The sequence below is a fragment of the Symphalangus syndactylus genome, chromosome 9, assembly GCF_028878055.3.
Source record: "Symphalangus syndactylus isolate Jambi chromosome 9, NHGRI_mSymSyn1-v2.1_pri, whole genome shotgun sequence".
NCBI lineage: Eukaryota > Metazoa > Chordata > Mammalia > Primates > Hylobatidae > Symphalangus > Symphalangus syndactylus.
This window is the reverse complement of record NC_072431.2, coordinates 133,057,617-133,071,768: the sequence shown is the minus strand read 5'-3', so window position 1 is coordinate 133,071,768 and position 14,152 is coordinate 133,057,617. Positions and strand designations below refer to the sequence as shown.

The window sequence follows — 14,152 nt, the reverse complement described above, 5'->3', positions numbered from 1 at the left end:
AGGAAGCTGACTAGCTCCAGAAAAGTGAGCTTGGGGGTTGGTGGGAGCACCGAAGGGGAACGACAGAGCAGGCCAGTTGCTACTGTGTGGTGGAGGTCAGAGGTCAGGTTGAGGGATCTGAGCTCCAGAGCTATCTCCAGGGGTGGGGTGAGGGGAAGTGAGTTAGCATACAGTGTTCAAACAGGCTCTTTGGGAAAGGATTCAATCACACAGATCCAACCAAAACTTGAGGGTCACCTATATTTGAGGAGTGAGAGCAAAGCTCCTTAAGGAAGCAAAGAAGTCTTGAGAGAGAGGAGGCAGGACAGCATAGAGTCCTGGAGACCAAAGAGGAGAAAATGTCATAAATGGAGTGGGGACACTGTGACCAGACAACCCGGTGAGGTCAGAGGGAAGGGAAACAGGAAAAGACTCCATGGAATGTGTGCCCAGGAGATCCCTGTGACCTCTGAGGTAACAATTACCCCCAGGTCAGCCTATTTGTGCAAGGCTACAGAGTGAATGACAAGGAAGGGATGCCCCCGATTCCAATCACTGCTTATGATGGCCAGTGATTAAAGATGGGAGGAAATCCCACGGTGGCTCAAGGGAACAGGAACAAGTTTTCGGAATGGTCAGACTTTGACCCCCCTTGTGGCATTGGGCAATACACTTAAGTGGGTCACCTCACTAGAGGCCTTTCCCTTCCACATGGAGTTTCCTGGCGTTGCTGGCCATGGTGGTGTAATCCAGTACTGCCTGGACAGAGCTTTACACCAACAGGTATCAGAGTCAATTCCAAAGTTCACTCAGTGGCTAGCTTGTGAAAAGAACAAACAAACCATGGGTGTTTTATCTCAAATGCCATTATCTCTGCAAAAATGACCTCTGGAATAGCACATAGAACATCCTCTATGCATTTTTGAAAGTGAGTGAATTGGATATAAAGACACTGCAACGGCCAGGCGCAGTGGCTGACACCTGTAATCCCACCCTTTAGGAGGCCAAGGTGGGTGGATCACGTGAGGTCAGGAGTTCGAGACCAGCCTGCCCAATATGGTGAAACCCCTGTCTCTACAAAAATACAAAAAATTAGCTGGGCATGATGTCGGGTGTCCTTCATCTCAGCTACTCAGGAGGCTGAGACAGGAGAATTGCTCGAAACTGGGAAACGGAGGTTGCAGTGAGCCAAGATCGTGCCATTGCATTCCAGCCTCGGCGACATTGCAAGACTCCATCTCAAAAAAAAAAAAAAAAGATACTGCAAGAAGACGAACAACTCATCCATACATTTGAAAATATTGAAGCCCAGACACATACAGTCTTCACAAAAAATGAAGAGGAAAAAGGCCAAGTAGAGTCAAGATGAAACATATGTATGGGAGAAAAGAAGTAATTTTTTTTTTTTTTTTTTTTGAGACAGAGTCTCGCTCTGTTGCCCAGGCTGGAGTGCAGTGGCGCAGTCTTGGCTCACTGCAAGCTCCGCCTCCCGGGTTCACGCCATTCTCCCGTCTCAGCCTCTCTGAGTAGCTGGGACTACAGGCGCCCGCCACCACGCCCGGCTAATTTTTTGTAGTTTTAGTAGAGACGGGGTTTCACCGTGGTCTCGATCTCCTGACCTCGTGATCCGCCCGCCTCGGCCTCCCAAAGTGCTGGGATTACAAGCGTGAGCCACCGCGCCCGGCCGAAAAGAAGTAATTTTCCTTTACTGATCTTAGGGTCTCCAGCTGAGTCCCTGTAAACTAGTCTGGCAAAAGACAGATTAGCATGAGTAAAGCAAACAGAAGTTCACTAACTTGTGCATCATGCATGTATACGTGGAAACACCCATATGAGTAACCCAAAGGGCTGGTTAGAACTGGGACTGATATAACATCTCAGACTAAACAGAAGAAAAGGAGTTTTGGGTTTCTGGGAGTGGGGAGGCAAGTAGTGGGGTGATGACCAGTGAAAGTATAGTAAACAATGCTTGTTTAGTAAGATTTGTTCTGCAGATTTGAGTCAGTGCCTTTCCAATGGACAAGATTTGTTAGGAGTCTTCCTCTGACTGGGTGCGGTGGCTCACACCTGTAATCCCAGCACTTTGGGAGGCCGAGGCGGGCAGATCATGAGGTCAGGATATCGAGACCATCCTGGCTAACACACTGAAATCCCGTCTCTACTAAAATACAAAAAATTAGCCGGGTGTGATGGTGGGCGCCTGTAGTCCCAGCTACTCAGGAGCCTGAGACAGGAGAATGGCGTGAACCTGGGAGGCGGAGCTTGCAGTGAGCCAAGATCATGCCACTGCACTCCAGCCTGGGCGACAGAGCGAGACTCTGTCTCAAAAAAAAAAAAAAAAGAGTCTTCCTCTTCCTTTTTTTTTTTAGAGGGTGTTTTACTCTTGTTGCCCAGACTGGAGTGCAATGGCGCTATCTCAGCTCACCACAACTTCTGCCTCCCAGTTTCAAGCGATTCTCCTGCCTCAGCCTCCCGAGTAGCTGGGATTACAGACATGTGCTACCATGCCCAGCTAATTTTGTATTTTTAGTAGAGATGGGGCTTCTCCATGTTGGTCAGGCTAGTCTTGAACTCCTGACCTCAGGTGATACGCCCACCTCGGCCTCCCAAAGTGCTGGGATTACAGGCACGAGCCACCGTGCCTGGCCTCTTCCTCTTCCTTATAGGAAGAGGGAGGCAACTTTTACAATGATACTTTATAAATGTAAATTTCCTTTTCAAGAGGAAAACTTGTGCCCTGCTTCTAGAATTTTTCTTGCATCTGCTGGTTTTCAGTGGCCTTTAGCTTAAAATAATCCACATGCCAAAGAAGCATATTTTGGGATGGCATATTTTGGTACCTTTGCACACACATGATGGAGGCACCTCTGTTAGGCTGGGACTAGCTGATGGTGGTGAGAGTAGGGCCTCTCACAGAGGGGCCTGGAGAGCCTGTGAGTTGGGGAGGGCCATAGGGCTAGCTTGTAATTCACAGGGTTGCATAACGGTGTGGGTGGGGGTCCTTCAGGAGGTTGAAATCTGGGAGGTTTGGCTGTTAGTGACATCCACTGTGGGGTGGGGAGAACATCTTTCACAACCGGCAGCTCGAACTTGGTGTCAAGTGATCTTTTTTTCTGTCTTGTAAGCTGTTCTAGGCAGAGGTTCTAGCAAGCAGTAACTCCAAAGAAAGGTCCAGACACTTGAGAAACCGGTGGTGAGACTTAGAGACACTGGAGTGAGGAACACTCAGAGATGCAGATCATTTGGGTAGGGGATCACTGAATGATAGAGTGTCCATTTTAGTAAACTGAGGTAAAAGGCAGGAGCCTCATTCCAGGCAAAATCCCAGTTCTTGGAACCAGGGAACAAGGTCCTATTGCCACCCCTACCCTGTACTAAGCAGGAAAACAAGATGCCTAAGTATTTCCCCTGTTTGGAGACCAGATTAGTGGATTAACCTCAGAGTCTGGTGAGGGTCAGGGATGAAGTAAGAGATATTTGGGACCAGAACCAGGTCAGTCATTTCCAAAGCTACGTCTCCACCTCAGCCCTGGGGACTGAGATCTCACCTGCAATCTGAGTGGACTAATCCATCGTGACATTCAAGCTCCTCAACATCCAGTCAGAATTCTCAGGCTCCATGGTCTCTGAACCAGTGGACATCGGAGGATTAGGATTCTCCAGTTCTAGGCAGTGGTTTTCCCAGGGCAGAAGCAGGGTTGGAGAAGAACTGGGCCTGGCCTAGGATTTCTCCCTGTCAGCGCTGAGGAACAATAAGGAGCTCCCAAGTGGAGGCAGAGGCTGCAGTGAGCCAAGATCATGCCACTGCAATCCAGCTGGGTGACAGAGCAAGGCTCTGTCTCAAAAAAAAAAAAAAAAAAAAAAAAAAAAAAAAAAACAGCAGCTCCCAAGAAGAGGAACAGACTCAGTCAGTTTCCAAAGATCACTTTCATGCCGGGTGCGGTGGCTCACGCCTGTAATCCCAACATTTTGGGAGGCTGAGACAGGCAGACCACCTGAGGTCAGGAGGTCGAGACTAGCCTGGCCAACATGGTGAAACCCTGTCTCTACTAAAAATACAAAAATCAGCTGGGCGTCGTGGCATGCACCTGTAGTCCCAGCTACTTGGGAGGCTGGGGCAGGAAAATCGCTGGAACCTGGGAGGCAGAGGTTGCAGTGAGCCTAGATCATGCCACTGCAGTCCAGCCTGGGCAACAAGAGCAAAACACTAACTCAAAAAAATAATAATAATAATATTTGTAAGCCGGGCCCAGTGGCTCAAGCCTGTAATCCCAACACTTTGGGGAGGCCATAGCGGGCAGATAGGTTGAGCCCAGGAGTTTAAGACAAGTCTGGGCAACATGGCAAAACCCTGTCTCTATTTAAAAAAAAAAAAAAAAAAAAAGCATTTGTGACTAGATAGCCTTTTCTCAAAGGTGGTTGCCCAGCCTCCTGAGTAGCTGGGACTATAGGTGCCTGGCACCATGATGGCTATTTTTTTTTTTTTTTTTTTTTTTTGAGATGGAGTCTTGCTCTGTCACCCAGGCTGGAGTGCAGTGGCGCGATCTCGGCTCACTGCAAGCTCCGCCTCCCGGGTTCACGCCATTCTCCTGCCTCAGCCTCTCCGAGTAGCTGGGACTACAGGCGCCCGCCACCACGCCCGGCTAATTTTTTGTATTTTTGGTAGAGACGGGATTTCACCGTGGTCTCGATCTCCTGACCTCGTGATCCGCCCGCCTCGGCCTCCCAAAGTGCTGGGATTACAAGCGTGAGCCACCGCGCCCGGCCCATGATGGCTATTTTTATTTTATTTTATTTTTATTACTATCATTGAAATGGAGTCTTGCTCTGTCATCCAGGCTGGAGTGCTGTGGCGCAATCTCACCTCACTGCAACCTCCACCTCCCGGGTTCAAGTGATTTTCTTGCCTCAACCTCTGGAGTAGCTGGGATTACAGGCGCCCGCCACCACACCCAGCTATTTTTTCTATTTTTAGTAGAGATGGGGTTTCACCACGTTGGCCTTGGCCTCCCAAAGTGCTGGGATTACAGGCATGAGCCACTGCCCCCAGCCTTATTATTACATTATATTATAATTATATAAATATTATATTTTAATTATATTAAATGTTATATTAATATTACATTATATTTGTCATATTTATATATAATATAAATATTATATTTAACAATATAAAATATATATTATGTATTTTATTATAATAAAGAGGATTGCTTGAGCCCAAAATTTGGAGGCTGCAATGAGCTACAAGCACATGTCACTGCACTGCAACACGGGTGAGAGTGAGACCTGTCTGTAACAGCAAAAAAAAATTTTATAGCTCCCCTCTATATCAGACGGGGGTTTGTGGACTGGAGTTTTGTTGATTTATTTACCTACACTTTATTTTACCATATATAAAAGTGCTTAGAACAGTGAATGCCTAGTGCATGTAAATACTATCAACTCTTATTATTATTCCCCTCCTCTACCTAGTAGAATTCTTTTAGTTTTGCCCTTGGCAATCGCGTTCCCAAACAGTGTCCCTCAATTGCTGTTCCAACTGAGGCACTCCGAAGGATAGCTTGTTTTTGTGTTTTGGGTAGAAGTGGGGAGAGGGGAGAAGCCTGTTTGGTCTGATACAGGAAATCCCGCCTGAATGCTGCCATCTAATGGTCACATTAAAAAATTAGATGCGCCCTAACAAACTAATCCAGTGCTTTCCCTCAGCAAAGAGCATTTTTTTTAATACTTGAAGACTATATTTTACTACCAATTTAATTTTTCTTTCTTCAGCAAAATCTGTTCATGAACCAAGTTCTCATGGAACTTAAGATTTTGTTTGATTCTTTCCAGGACCAGAAATTCCAAAATTATGGGGAAAAAAATGGAAAAAAAAAAAATCGCATGACAATGGACACTAAGTTCATAAAGAACTTCTTTTTAAAATGAGATATTATGGAAGAAATACCATGAAAAGAATAATCCTATGAGAACTGTTTTTAAGGACAGTAAATTTGAGTCTTGGGTCTTCATAAAGGTACTACAGTTTTTATAGAAATCTATGAATATACAAGACCCCGGGGGAAAAAAGTCGGAATACATAATACTTAACATTCTGTATGACTAAAAATCTTTTGAGGGGAGTGGGAAAAGGACAGCCAACTGAATCTTTAAGAATACAGAAACTATGAAAAATTCCTGGGTCAAAGGGTGCTCCAAGCAAAACCACACTTTGTGGGGAAAAAAAAAAACACAAGAAACTTCAGGTATTTTTTTTTAAAGGAAAGAAAAAAGTACTGAATAATTGCAGTCCCTTCCAAAAAGGAAATCTTAAGTTAAGGGGAAAAGATTTGAATAGCGTAAACAAGTCTGGCTCAGAAAGAAAACTGAACAACATATCCAAGATCTGTCCATAAAAGTAATGCCAGTACATCTTTATTTTTATTTTTATTTTTTTTGAGACGGAGTCTCACTCTGTCACCCAGGCTGGAGTGCAGTGGCACGATCTCAGCTCACTGCAAGCTCCACCTCCTGTGTTCACGCCATTCTCCTGCCTCAGCCTCCCGAGTAGCTGGGACTACAGGCGCCTGCCAATGTGCCTGGCTAATTTTTTGTATTTTTAGTAGAGACGGGGTTTCACCGTGGTCGTGATCTCTTGACCTTGTGATCCGCCCACCTCGGCCTCCCAAAGTGCTGGGATTACAGGCGTGAGCCACCGCGCCTAGCTGGTACATCTTTAATATTAAAGAAATGGGCTATAAAGAAGTTCGGTCTCTGAATTGGTTTTTAAAAGCTCATTTGTGCTCCCTTGTATGTGCGTAGTAAAGTTCCACGGGCTTGTTCACTTTCCAGTATTTCTCACTGACCAATTCCAAAGAAAAAGAGCCATTTAATCCAGTGAACTGGCCACTGGCTGTTGCTATATAAGTGGTATACTGCTTCTCACTGGCTGTACCAAGGTTCATCTGGTTTGATTCACCTTTGCTTCGAAGTGCTTCTAAAGCTAACCTCACAGCCAGATACTTGGATAAGTGATCAACAGTGGTGTTACCGGAAGTCTTTATGTATCTTGTCTGTGCACTGTCATCTTTTTCCATAAGTTTGGGATAAGGCCTGAATATTAATTCGATTTCACTAGCGCCATCCATTACTGGATCAATTTCCAATGCTGCATTGTTATTATCAAGCTCAAGCCCAGAATCATCAGTTTTAGTTCATTTGTTACTAGGGCCTGCTTCATGATTGCTATATGTGGAGGCATTACTACAGTGTGAATTGTCACCATTATCTTCTGCTCCACTACCATTTTCAATCTATTGTTTCTTGCCTCGCTGCAGTTATCTTCAGTCCTTCCTTAATGCTATGACTGAGTGATTGCTGATTATTGTGCTTGCTGATCCTGGCTAATACTCTCTCGATGAGCTTCATACTCATCACAACTTGGATAAATTTTGCTGATGAATGCATCAAAGTTTGGGTCTGGTCTTGGTGATCTTTTGGAAACTAGTTTTTTTCCGACAGGTAGGACATTCTTTGTTGCCACTTCTAAAGGCTATGATGATTCAGTCTGCACAGAAACGATGTAAAGACTCCTTTGTAGTCATGGTGTTCTTCAACATATCCAAACAAATTGGGCACATTAAATCACTGTGCAGACTTCGAGGTGAAACCACAATTTCTAAGCCATCTGTTATTGCCTTCTGTAAAAGAGTCACTGAGGTGTTCGTTGTAACTCATGTAAACTGAGTTCCCATGTTTTGCTTAATGGTTGAGTTCCTTTTGTCTGCACAGCCTGAGACATTGAGGCTCCCGCCCCAGCCAGGGGCTCGCTGGCCGTGCCAGGAGCGAGACTCGGGTAATCAGCTGCCGCGGCAGCTGGCGCCACCGTACAATATGGCGATCCGCAAAGAGCATTTTAACACAAGCCTCCAGGGTTCCAAGACACCCGCCTCTCTCCCCACGGATACCAAAATCTGCGCGTATCCGTGCATGTTCAAGTCCCTGGTATACTCTGGTGCATATACTATGGTGTCAAATTTGTATGTAACCTACCCACATCCTTCCAAATACTCTAAATCTCTAGGTTATTTATAATACCTTAATACAATGTAAGTGCTATTTAAATGGTTGTTATACTGCGTTTTTTTATTTGTATAATTTTTATTGTTGTATTATTGCTTTTTGTTTTTTCTGAACATTTTTGATCTGCAGTTGGTTGGATCTAGGATGTAAACTGCAAGTGTGGCAGGCCAACTGCACTGTTTTGTTACTAGAGGGAGTAAGAACACACCTGTGGACTTGAGCACCTTCCATTCACCAGTTGCTCCATGGGCATACTGTAATTCAGGTCTCCCCACAACCCTCTGAGTTAATATTTCTCTCCCCATTTTAAAGATGAGAAAATAAAGCCTAGACAATTTAACTTGGCTTCTGTTTTGAAACTAGCTGAGAGATGAATTAGGGTTTGTATCCATGTCTATCAGCTTCAACCTTCATGCTTTTTCTTCTGTACCCCAGTGCCTGTTAAATTTTGGAAATCCCAGAAACAGCCCACAAACTTGGGTTAATCTCCTTAGAGATTTTGACAATGTCCTTTGAGAACCACTGCACTACAGAAACACAAAACCCTTTGCATATTGTCATTGAATAAATTGTACCACTGAGACCTGAACCAAGACTTTTAGATATGTAAGTTAGAAACAGTAGATACTAGGTGTAGTCGGTGCAAAAGTAATTGTGCTTTTTGACATTGAAAGTAGTGGCAGCTGGGTGCGGTGGCTCACGCCTGTAATCCCAGCACTTTGGGAGGCTGAGGTGGGCGGATCATCTGAGGTCAGGAGTTCGAGACCTGCCTGACCAACATGGAGAAACCCCCTCTCTACTAAAAGTACAAAATTAGCTGGGCATGGTGGCAGATGCCTGTAATCCCATCTACACGGGAGGCTGAGGCAGGAGGATCACTTGAACCAGGGAGGCGGATGTTGCAGTGAGTGGAGATCACACCACTGCACTCCAGCCTGACGACAGAGCACGACTTTGTCTCAAAAAAAAAAAAAATTTAGCCAGGCTTGGTGGCAGGCGCCTATAATTCCAGCTACTTGGGAGGCTGAGGCAGGAGAATCTCTCGAACCCGGAGACTGAGGTTATAGTGAGCTGAGACTGCACCATTGCACTCCAGCCTGGGTGACGAGAGCAAAACTCCATCTAAAAACAAAAACAAAAAGAAACAAACAAAATCTAATTTTAAAATAAGCTTGCTCTCAATGGTATGTTTTTTTTAAGGGGTAAAGAAAAGAAAACTAAAAAAACAAAAATCTCGAAGCTCCAATCAATCTAAAGTCCAATAACCTCTCTCTGTGTTTTTTTTTTTGAAACAGGGCTTTGCTTTGTTGCCCAGGCTGGAGTACAGCAATACAATTCTGGCTCACCACATCCTCTGCCTCCAGGGCTCAAGCAACCCTCCTACCTCATCCTCTGGAGTAGCTGGGACTACAGGCACACAACACCACACCCGTATAATGTTTTTTTTTTTTTTTTTTTTTTAAACAGAGTCTCGCTCTGTCGCCCAGGCTGGAGTGCAGTGGCACAATCTCGGCTCACTGCAAGCTCTGCTTCCCGGGTTCACGCCATTCTCCTGCCTCAGCCTCTCTGAGTAGCTGGGACTACAGGCGCCCGCCACCACGCCCAGCTAATTTTTTGTATTTTTAGTAGAGACGGGGTTTCACCGTGGTCTCGATCTCCTGACCTCGTGATCCGCCCGCCTTGGCCTCCCAAAGTGCTGGGATTACAAGCGTGAGCCACCGCGCCCGGCCTAATTTTTTTTTTTTTTGAGACGGAGTCCCACTCTGTCGCCCAGGCTGCAGTGCAGTGGCGCGATCTTGGCTCACCTCCGCCTCCCAAGTTCTGCCTCAGCCTCCAGAGTAGCTGGGATTACAGGCATGCACCATTATGCCCAGCTAATTTTTGTATTTTTAGTAGAGATGGGGTTTCACCATGTTGGCCAGGTTGGTCTTGAACTCCTGAGCTCAAGTGATCTGCCCACCTCGGCCTCCCAAAGTGCTAGGATTACAGGCGTGAGCCACCACTCTGGGCCATATGTTATCATCTTTTATTTAACCAGACTCAATATGGACATGTAGTTTATTTCAGATTTTTACCAATACAAGATAATGCAGGAGTAAACAGCTGCATACATAAACCTAACACATATTTCTGTGTTCACATTCAGAGAAAAACAGCAGTGAAACAAAAATTGGCTTTAATTAAAACGGTCTTGAAGAAAACCAAGCATACAGGAAAAGACTTCAGAGAAAAATAACAAATAATCAAGCAGACTAAGCAGGGCCAGGCTTAGGTGGTGGAAGGTGGAGTTTGCAGTGAGCCAATATCACGCCACTGCACTCCAGCCTGAGTGACACAGCGAGACTCTGTCTCAGAAAAAAAAGTAGCCTAAGCAGTAAAGCTGCCCAATAATTAATCCTCTTGCCCTAAATGTTCCAATTAAAGTTACATTGACAGAAACTGTTTTCTCACAGACTGGGCTCTGGCTCTTCCTGTGTGCCATCACGGCAAAGTTGGAAGGAATCAGGATGCAATACAATAATGGCAAGCTCTCTTACTCCGTTTTGTGTTGTTGTAACAGAATGCCACCGACTGGTAATTTATTTTAAAAAGAAATTTATTTATCACAGTTCTGGAGGCTGGGAAGTTTAATATCAAGGTGCCAGAATTTCATGAGGGCCTTGTTGGATGGGCAAGAGGAAGCAGTCTCAACTCTTTTTTTTTTTTTTTTTTTTTTTTGAGATGGAGTCTCTCTCTGTCGCCCAGGCTGGAGTGCAGAGGCACAATCTCGGCTCACTGCAACCTCTTCTTCCCGAGTTCAAGCAATTCTCCTGTCTCAGCCTCCCTAGTAGCTGGGACTACAAGCACATGCCACCATGCCTGGCTAACTTTTGTATTTTCAGTGGAGACGGGGGTTTCACCATATTGGTCAGGCTGGTCTCGATCTCCTAACCTCAGGTGATCCACCCGCCTCGGCCTCCCAAAGTACTGGGATTACAGGCATGAGCCACCGCACCCGGCCCCAACTCATTTTTTTTAATCAGAAACCCACCTCCATGAAAACTAACCCACTCCAGAGATAAAGGCATTAATCCATTCATGAGAGTACAGCCCTCATGACATAATCACCTCTTATAGGCCCCACTTCTCAACACTGCTGGGCAAAGGAAATGATCAGAAATCCAAGTAATGTTTCCAGACAGGCTCGCAAATCTTAGGCAGAGCTAAGATTGAGGAGAAGCAGAGAGGCTAAACCAGACACAGTACCCTGTAGAGTCTGGTCTGTGGAGTTGGGTAGGTCAGCGTTGGAATCTCAGATCTACCAATTACAGGAATTATTAACTTGGGCCAGACATGTAAACTCCTTGACCTTCATTTTTCCACATTTCCTCACCTTAAAATGCAGAATGATAATGAATCTTCCTCAAAGTTGTTAGAAGGATTAAATGTGATATGGGATAGCTTCCATGCAGAGTAAAGTGGATGGCATGGAGTGGGTGTTCAATAACTGATAGCTATTAACCAGGAAACACAGTTTTATCTAATCAGGGTAGAAGAGGCACTGTGGTTTGGCCTCAGAGGCTGAAACTAGATAGACCTCAATCCCAAAGCTCACAAAGGGGATGCAGGTGACAGTGGTGAGGGTCAGACCATGGGAAGCTAGGTCTCAGAAACCAGGGTGACCCATGAGGCCCATGAAGGGTGAGGGGACACAGGGAGCACAGCTATGGGTTGAGTCCAAAAAGGAGGTCCTCAACAGAAACTCCTCTAATTCCTTTGATTCCCCCAAAAAGCCCCTAGACCTGGACAGCTTTTACTTAGCTCCTTTCGTAGGCATTTCCCTCTCTCCTCCAACTATGTTTGCCTAGGTTATGTTTCATGTTGACCAAACTTTCAGTGTTTACTTTCTGCTTCCTGAATAGTATAGTCTTATTCCAGAAAGAGAATATAAATCTTTTGTTTTCCTGGGAGGAGTGAGAGCAATCTAGATTCCTTCAGAAAAGTATGGCAGCTCTCTTGATCATCTCATCGTATCAAATTTATCCCCACACTCCCAGGATCCTACCTTTTCATTTACTTTATTTTATTTTATTTTTAAGATGGAGTTTCGCTCGTCGCCCAGGCTGGAGTGCAACGGCACAATCTCAGCTCACCGCAATCTCTGCCTCCCAGGTTCAAGCGATTCTCCTGCCTCAGCCTCCCAAGTACCTGGGACTACAGGCATGCGCCACCATGCCCGGCTAATTTTTGTATTTTTAGTAGAGATGGGGTTTCACCATCTTGGCCAGGCTGATCTCGAACTCCTGACCTCGTGATCCACCCGCCTCGTGATCCACCCGCCTCGGCCTCTCAAAGTGCTGGGATTACAGGTATGACCCACCACGCCCGGCCTACTTTATTTTATTTTGAAATAGGGTTTCCTTCCATCACCCAGGCTGGAGTGCAGTGGCACAATCATGGCTCACTGCAGCCTCAACCTCCCATGCTCAAGTGATCCTCCCACCTCAGCCTCCTGGGTAGCTGGGACTACAGGCACACACCACCACACCTGGCTAATATTTTTATTTTTTTTGTAGAGACAGGGTCTCCCTATGTTGCCCAGCCTAGTCTCAAACTCATGGACTCAGGCAATCGTCCCACCTCAGCCTCCCCAAGTGTTAGGATTACAGTCATGAGCCACCACACCCAGCCTGATGCTACCTTTTAAATGCTTTGTGAATCTATACACTTCTTTAGATTTCACTATTATCACTATTATTCAAAATGCCTTCATCTTTTGCTAGACTCTCTGTCATCTCACTGGAGTCTTCATTTCCACTTGTGCCCATGCCCATCCTCCATTTTCAGCTAAGTAATACTGCATTATAAAACCCAACATTTGGCGGGGCACGGTGGCTCACACCTGTAATCCCAGCACTTTGGGAGGCCAAGGCAGGTGGATCACTTGAGGTCAGGAGTTTGAGACCAGCCTCATCAACGTGGAGAAACCCCGCTTCTACTAAAAATACAAAATTAGCCTGGCATGGTGGCACCTGACTGTAATCCCAGCTACTTGGGAGGCTGAAGCAGGAGAATCGCTTGAACCCAGGAGGAGGAAGTTGCAGCGAGCTGAGACCGCACCATTGTACTCCAGTCTGGGCAACAAGAGCGAAACTCCATCTCAAACAAAACAAAACAAAACAAAAAAACATAATTTGAGCACATCTCCCCCTGGCTTAAAAAATTTCTAATAATTCTCTTCCCACCATCTTGGTCCCTGTGGAGGCCTGCTGGGAACAGGAATTGGGCTTCTAAAAGGAACTATGTCTGGAGAGCTGTGGTCCAAGGCCATTTTTGCCAGCTATAAGCAGGGTCTCCGGAACCAAAGGGAGCAGATTGCTCTTCTTAAAATTGAAGATGTTTATGCCCATGATGAAACAGAATTCTATTTGGGCAAGAGATGCGCTTATGTACACAAAGCAAAGAACAACACAGTGACTCCTGGCAGCAAACCAAACAAAACCAGAGTAATCTGGGTAAAGGTAACTTGGGCCCACGGGAACAGTGGCCTGATTCGTGGCCAATTCTGAAGCAATCTTCCTGCTAAGGCTATTGGACACAGAATCCGAGAGATGCTGGACCCCTCAAGGATTTAAACTAATGAAAAGTCAATAAATAAACATGGATTTGTGCTCGTTTGTTTTTTTTTTTTTTTTTTTTGAGACGGAGTCTCGCTCTGTCACCCAGGCTGGAGTGCAGTGGTGTGATCTCAGCTCACTGCAACCTCTGCCTCCTGGGTTCAAACAATTTTCCTGCCTCAACCTCCTGAGTAGCTGCGATTACAGGTGTGCGCCACCATGCGTGGCTAATTTTTTTTTTTTGTATTTTTACTAGAGACGTTGTTTCATCATGCTGGTCAGGCTGGTCTCGAACTCCTGACCTCGTGATCCACCTGACTTGGCCTCATAAAGTGCTGGGATTACAGGCATGAGCTACCACACCCAGCCTGTGCTCTTGTATTTTTAAGTGGATTAAAAAACTTACTACCTTAAAAAAATTTCTAATAATTCTATTATCAGGATGATGTTGCAATTCTTTTTCTTTTTCTTTTTTTTTTTTTTTTTGAGAGGGAGTCTCGCTCTGTCGCCCA

General features: G+C 45.4%; 2 pseudogenes; one reads left to right on the top strand and one right to left on the bottom strand.

The window, feature by feature from the left end:
- Positions 1 to 6,755: 6,755 nt before the first annotated feature.
- LOC129490403 (E3 ubiquitin-protein ligase RING2-like) lies at positions 6,756 to 8,217 on the bottom strand (annotated as a pseudogene).
- Positions 8,218 to 13,313: 5,096 nt separating this feature from the next.
- Positions 13,314 to 13,809, top strand: LOC129490408 (large ribosomal subunit protein eL33-like; annotated as a pseudogene).
- Positions 13,810 to 14,152: the final 343 nt, after the last annotated feature.